We start from the raw sequence: 7,489 nt of genomic DNA on the forward strand, positions 1-7,489 counted from the left end.
TTGACACTTTTCCTATGATTATTCATTTTAGACAATTTTACCCAGCTTTTGTAACAGTTTTCTGGGTATTTTCACCATTTTATGACACATTTTTGACACCTTTCCAACTTTTCCTGACGATGACTCGAAACATGCGCAGCCTTTGGAACACTTTTCTGGGCATTTTTACAATTTTTACCCACTTTAGCAAAACATCTGAATTACATCTAGACGCCTTGCCCGCCTGATAGGTTCACCAATAAGTATTCCCAAATTCACCTTTCAATAATGGAGGCATCTGAGATCATAGCCTTTTATTCTTGTAAGAGAGAATCGATCCACACATGCCTTCGTTCAAATGATTCTGAAGACCCCGGTGTCCCTTTTGCTAATATATTCATAAGATTTAAACAACATGCATAACATAAGTCCAAAGATTATTCAGTTTCATAACAATTTGTCTCAGTTCTCAAAACTATTGAAGGTCTGTCGAATCTTCCCGAGAGAAAATTGACGCGTACCATCTTGAGAAAGCACGTTTCCCAAAATAATTCCACAGTTCCCAAGAGCTTGTTGTTTACCATCTTCAGAGTTCAATGCTTCCTAAAACAATTTACCGTGCTCTTGCTGTGAACCATAGTCTCGAGAAGTCCGGGTGTGAAGGAGAAGTGACCTCCAAAAAGTGTTTTGGTTAACTTTTTAGCGAGCATTTGTTTTGCAAGAGATGTATTAAAATGCATTGTATTAATCTCTGTTGTCTCGCTCTTTACCAGAATTCACTTTACTTGCATGTCTGGCCTGAAATAGGAAGAACAAAACCATTCTCGTTCAATTCATAATTTGCATAATCCTGGAAATCAATGTTATCATCAGTAGGCTGTCTAATAAGCAGATACAATCCTTGTAATTCGGAATTTGTTAGAGCTACTGTATCAAATCTAAGTCGGTCTAGCAAAAAGCGTAAGCATATATAAGGGGGATAAGACAACACCCGCACTTTGTCAAAGTATTAGCCAAAACAGCAATTGATATCACCTCGATGAAAGCCAATTGTTTTACATTTGCCGAAGGCCTTATCCCATTAGTCTCTCACAAGGTGGACAGTTCCACTTCAGAGTGCCTCTTCGTTTCTGGTTGGGTTCAGGGTCAGGCCTTCAACGGCTCTTGAGTGCAACATTTTCAAACAATGCATATGCCCCCATGCTCCATCAAGAGCACATCAACCGCCAGAAGCATATCAGCCGCTTTGCGGCACTGGAAAGTCATGAGACTGGTGGCTGCCAGCTGTTCCTTTATTGCGAATCTAATTTCTTTTTTTGGACATTGTAATGAATGGTATTCACCCTATTCAATTTTTTATTTGGCGCAACCCCAAAAAAAATACACTCCTGCTGCAATTTGGCAAACCAACACATAAGTCGGATCGCCATCCCTCGGCGAGGCTCCACGTCGTAGAGAGAGGCCAGTCGCTGCACCGAAATTCCGAGCCGTCAATTGTATCTCCACTCTAAAACAGATACTGGTAAAAACAGTGAAACCAAAGCACATAGTCCTGTTTCTTTTGACAGGAGTTATACAATTCATTTGCCCCACTTCACCATAAGCCAAAGCGTGGAATCAGTGAGACCGTTGTCTTGGACAATGGGCACACCATGTCTCATCTCCTGCACCCATATTCAGACCATGCCCTGTAAGGTTCAAACAGGTATAGTTAAACAGCAGAAAAATGTACTTGCCTTTTGCTGCTTTTGTAAAAGGATAGACATTATTCTTATATTTTTAGCTTTCCTTTAGATTTCCCTTTTCATGTAGTCAGCCAGATTAGCCTTATCATCCAGTTCCAATTGTGTAGTAAATAAATGGCATTTTGAAGGGTCTACTACAGACATGGGCAAACTACGGCCCGCGGGCCACATCCGGCCCGTTAGGCTTTTTAATCCGGCCCGCCGACGTTGTCCAAATAATGTTTTTTTTTGTTTTTTCCACAAGATAATCTTTTTTTAAATGACATTTTAATATTTCTTAATACATTCCTTTTGACTTTACTTTGTAGTACTTTATACTTTTTACTTTAATGATGAGTGATGAGTATCTTAATACTTGAGTCCTTTTTTTCTGTTTATGTTTCATATGTACTGTTAACGGATGCACTTTTTTATATGTATCATATCTTGTAGCTGACCCGGCCCCTCTGTCAAATTTTTAAAGTCAATGTGCCCCCCGGGCCCAAAAGTTTGCCCACCCCTGGTCTACTAAATAGGATTCCCATATGTTGTTGTCATGTTGAACTTGTTATGTTGGCAGTGGTTTCATAACGAGATTCGGAACGTTCTGTCCATCCAGCCAATTATTTTGTTAACACAATTTGGGTGCGATTATCACTATAAATCAGTGGTTCTTTGGAATTTCAAATTGTGCACTGATATGCCGAGCAAAGATGAAGCACACTCTGCAACCAACTTAACCCTATAAGTTGTGTAATGGCACCGTACCCAGCCACCATCCCCCTGTCGAGACATAGGACTTCTTATGACTCAGGCTAGGTAAGCTGAGGTACCTAGCTGTTTCTGTTGTTATTTTTTTTCTCAGCGCTCCTAAATTTCTCATTGCAGAGCAGATAATGTTTCTCCACGTTAAGTTTCAAATGTGGAGTACTGCCGCCCTCGTCAAAAAGTTTTATTTTTTGTACCAATCTGCCACTTATTGGTGATTTCCGAGATCTATTCTAAATTTCCAAATTCTTTTCCACCTTGATATTCTATTGACAAATCATCTCAGTGGCCAGCCAATCAAAAACACAAAAAGACAGACCATCATCCACACTCACACTCAGAATCAGGGGAATTTAGATTGTTCCACCAGTGTAGCATCCATAATAATAATAATAGTAATAATAATAGTAATAATAGTAATAATAGTGATGATAGTGATGATAGTGATGATAGTGATGATAGTGATGATAGTGATGATAGTGATGATAGTGATGATAGTGATGATAGTGATGATAGTGATGATAGTGATGATAGTGATGATAGTGATGATAGTGATGATAGTGATAGTGATAGTAATAGTAACAACAACAACAACAGCGACGGCGGCGGCGGCGACGACGACGACAACCATAATAATAATAATGATGATGATGATGATGACGATGACGATGACGACGACGACGACGACGACGACGACGACGACGACGACGACGACAATAACAATAACAATAACAATAACAATAACAATAACAATAACAATAACAATAACAATAACAATAACAATAACAATAATAATAATAATAATAATAATAATAATAATAATAATAATAATAATAATAATAATAATAATAATAATAATAATAATAATAATAATAATAATAATAATAATAATAATAATAATAATAATAATAATAATAATAATAATAATAATAATAATAATAATAATAATAATAATAATTTTGTTTTGCGGGAGTACATTGGAATACCTGGAGAAAACCCACAAATTCTTGAGGACACCAGGAATACTCCACATCCCGGAAGGTCTGGACCCACCCCACTTTCATTAGTAGATCTTAGAACCGTAAGGTAGATGCGCTAATCACTAGTCCCCTAATATGGGTTGTTTAGCCATACATCAGTGGCCTGTAAATTTTCATCACAGGTGTAAAACACCATCCCCAGTGGTGCTTCTTGGTAGTCCACCCCCTTTTGCTGCCCTATCAGCTATAATCATTTCAGAAGTAACTAGGTAATTCATGTATTAGAGTCGCGTGCCACACATCTACAAATAGAAATTTGTTTTGGAAGTTCAATTGCCGCCGTTCATCGCCCCAGTCAGGCAGCATGAGCGACTGTCATGCGAGTGGCTGTGATTAACTATCTGTTTGGTAATAATGCAATAATTGAAAAGTTGTGACACAATGAAACACACATACACCCCCACTCCAGTATTTTAACCACTTGTAAAAACATTTTACCTCCATGTTTTGCATTAAGTTACACCCCCTGTTAATGCTATCAGTTTAGCCGTTTGTACGCAGAATTGAGGTGGCAATAGTTTCACCTCTAAAGGTTCTTTTAGTAGTTGTCAATTTATCTTGCATTCCGTTCGAATTTTGCCCAACCCATTTTATTCCTAAACAACCCATTACTTAAAGCATTACCCAAGGGTTGATATTTTATTATTTGGAGATGCTATATTTTTGAACCTAGACATAATCACTTGTTTCATACCATGAAAGGCCCTGCCAGATTTTGTGCATTCAGTGCCAGATAGAGCCTCTTTCCAAATTTTCCTCGAATTTGTTTTAGGTATGGGATTCTCCTCCCCCAAATATCCCAGAATTCATGCGCCAACACATTTCGTCAAAACCCAAAGCGACAAACACAATCTCTTTCTTCTGCCAGATTTTGGAATTAGGAGAATGGTTCCTTTCCCCCTTATCTAAGCTTGTTATTGCCAATCTTTATCACTGTAACATTCAGGTGTATTAACCCCATAATTGCAATGCTATGAATTTTAAGCTAAAGTTCTCTTAATTTGCATGCCCTTAAAGCAATAGAAAGCAACAGCATTTGGTTGTATCAATTGATCAATGCTTATCCAATCCGTAGTATCCTTAAGGTCAACAATATGACCTGTGTTTAAGCATATTACCTCCGCCAGGACAAACGGGGAATGTAAATGTTCTTCTGTGCACTTGAAAAACACTACATGTCCCTCAGTCCAAGGGAAATTATGCCTATCCTAAATCAATTATTTTACCTACCCCAGCCAGGTGCCATTTACCTAATAATTTGGACAAATGCCATGAGTTGGCTCATGCCATTTCTGTATTCTTAGTTTCATGTCTGATACCATTAACAACTAAAAAACTCAAAACCTAAGATATAATTTGCAAATCACATCATATGATGTTAACTTAGGAGAAGAGCTACCCCTATAGCTCTCTGTTATCACAATAAAAATCTACTGTGGCAGAAAATCGGTTTTTGCTATGATATTGTTGTGCTTGCAGCATATTTTGAATATGGGGTCTTGGCAAAATATTGTGATATAGTTGGGAAGAGGGATTAATTTGACTTATTAATGGTTGTCTCCTCTAAAAAGCGTTATTATTGGGCACAGGAAAAAAAACGTTGTTTCAAGTAGTGACTCGCTGGTTTGTAAATGGAAGATAAGAATGCTGCATGGAGGTCACAGTTAGCGGCTGAGGGCACGCCTAATAATAGGAGCGAAACATGGTCTGCAAGGGGTGCAGGGTTATGCGAATACTTTCGCATTCATTTTTCGGGTTTTAAACAGAAATGTATGTTAAGGTGATAGAAAATCTGTTTGGTAAAAGGATGATTTGGTAAAAGCTTTGGATTTGGGAATAGAGCAAAATAGCCATTTTGAGCAATTATGGATTTCAAAGGGCTCTTAATTAAAGAAAACTAGCTTTTGGAGGATGAAAGAATAGTAATACTGATTTTGAATGGTTGGATTGTTCTAAATAATTTAACGTAGGAGGTTGGCTGGTTAAAGAAAAGGAAAAGGATAGTGATAGGTCTGAAAAAACAACTTCAGGAGCAGGTAAAGAAAGAGTGAGATCAATTTAAATAGGAAATAGGTTTATTACCGAACTGCAAAGTGGAGAGTGACAGCTCTAACAGCGGAGTCCTGTTCATCGCGATGTTCTTGCAACTCTAGTCGAATGACCAGTGAGTGTGTCTTAAATACAGGCAAAACTGACAGTTGTCACTAGAACTTTGGACAGATACGTTTCAGTCATTTGCAGGGCAAAAAGTAATTGATCAGTGTCGGACAGTTGAGTATTTGTGCTGACATGTCAACCCAATCAAAAGACTAAGATTGATTATTCAGTCAGACAGTTGGGTGTTTATGCTGACATGTCAGCCATAAGGATGACTACGATGCTGTTATACTTACAAGAACTAATACAATATGAACAAGCAATTGCAAAGAGACTTTGTCTAATCTTACAGATGGAAACATGTACAATATTATGGTATATAGGTGACAATGTGTGGGTCTTTTATTAAACATTGTAATTAGGAAATCCCTAGCAGAAGGTGGATTTCTATAATTTAATTGTTGTAGATTTTTATTGTGGTAACAGAGAGCGATAGGAAATAGCTCTTATATTAAGTAAACATCATATGAGGTGATGTGTTTGGTAATGATATCAGACAGGAAATTAACAATGCAAAAGTGGCATGGGAAAATTCATGGAATTCATCCAAATAATTAGGTGAATTGTATCTGGTTGGGGTAGATAAAATAATTGATTCAGGATGGGCATAATTTCCCTAAGACTGGAATAACATGGAATGTTTTTGAAAGTGCACTGAAGAACAATGTCTGTTTGTCCTGGCGGAGGAAATATGCTTTAGCACAGGTCATATTGATGACTTTAAGGATATTATGGACCATACAACCAAATGCTGTTGCTTTCTGTTGCTTTAAGGGCATGCTAAGTACTGTTTAATATCTAAGTACTGTTTCATATCTAAGTACTGTTGAAACCAGCTCTCAAAATTATATTCACAAGAGATTAATATCTAAATATCTACTGTTGATTCATGAGTTTAATATCTAAATATCTACTGTTGATTCATGAGAGAGTTTAATATCTAAATATCCACTGTTGATTCATGAGAGTTTAATATCTATATATCTACTGTTGGTGGAATGAGGGTCGCTCGGGGAAACCCGGATGTAGATCTTGCGTGGCAATGCTCTTATTGATATTGGGATATTGGATATTTAGATTATAAAGTCTCTCATGAATGGTTTCAACAGTAAATATTTAGATATCAAACTCATTAATCAACATTTACTGCTTCAATAAAAACACCATCTGTGAATTTGCTTTGTCTTCTTTTTAATAAGTACATTTTACTTATTGCCTTTTGTTTTAATGTCAAAGTTCCGGGCTAAAAGTATACTAAGACTTTTATTTGTTTGATAAAAATGACCATCTATATCAGTAGTAGTAGATATATAAACAGTACTGATATTAAACTCTCTTTCTCATGAATCAAAGTAGATATTTAGATATTAAACTCTCTTTCTCATGAATCAACAGTAGATATTTAGATATCAAACTCTCTTTCTCATGAATCAACAGTAGATATTTAGATATTAAACTCTCTCTCTCTCATGAATCAACAGTAGATATTTAGATATTAAACTCTCTCTCTCTCATTAATCAACAGTAGATATTTAGATATTAAACTCTCTCTCATTAATCAACAGTAGATATTTAGGTATTAAACACTCATGAATGAACAGTAGATATTTAGGTATTAAACACTCATGAATCAACAGTAGATATTTAGGTATTAAACACTCATGAATCAACAGTAGATATTTAGGTATTAAACACTCATGAATCAACAGTAGATATTTAGGTATTAAACACTCATGAATCAACAGTAGATATTTAGATATTAATCTCTTGTGAATATAATTTTGAGAGCTGGTTTCAATAGCACTTAGATATTAAACAGTC

The 7,489-nt window shown here is 36.4% G+C and overlaps 1 long non-coding RNA gene across 1 annotated transcript in view; it reads right to left on the minus strand.

Moving 5' to 3' along the window:
- Window positions 1-278: 278 nt before the first annotated feature.
- LOC144202027 (uncharacterized) overlaps window positions 279-7,489 on the minus strand; it is a 9,886-nt gene continuing 2,675 nt past the window's right edge. Inside the window, exon 2 of the long non-coding RNA XR_013327442.1 lies at window positions 279-1,667. This is a non-coding gene — a long non-coding RNA (uncharacterized LOC144202027). The remainder of the gene's footprint in view (window positions 1,668-7,489) is intronic.

Source organism: Stigmatopora nigra, chromosome 9, assembly GCF_051989575.1.
Source record: "Stigmatopora nigra isolate UIUO_SnigA chromosome 9, RoL_Snig_1.1, whole genome shotgun sequence".
Classification (NCBI taxonomy): Eukaryota; Metazoa; Chordata; class Actinopteri; order Syngnathiformes; family Syngnathidae; genus Stigmatopora; species Stigmatopora nigra.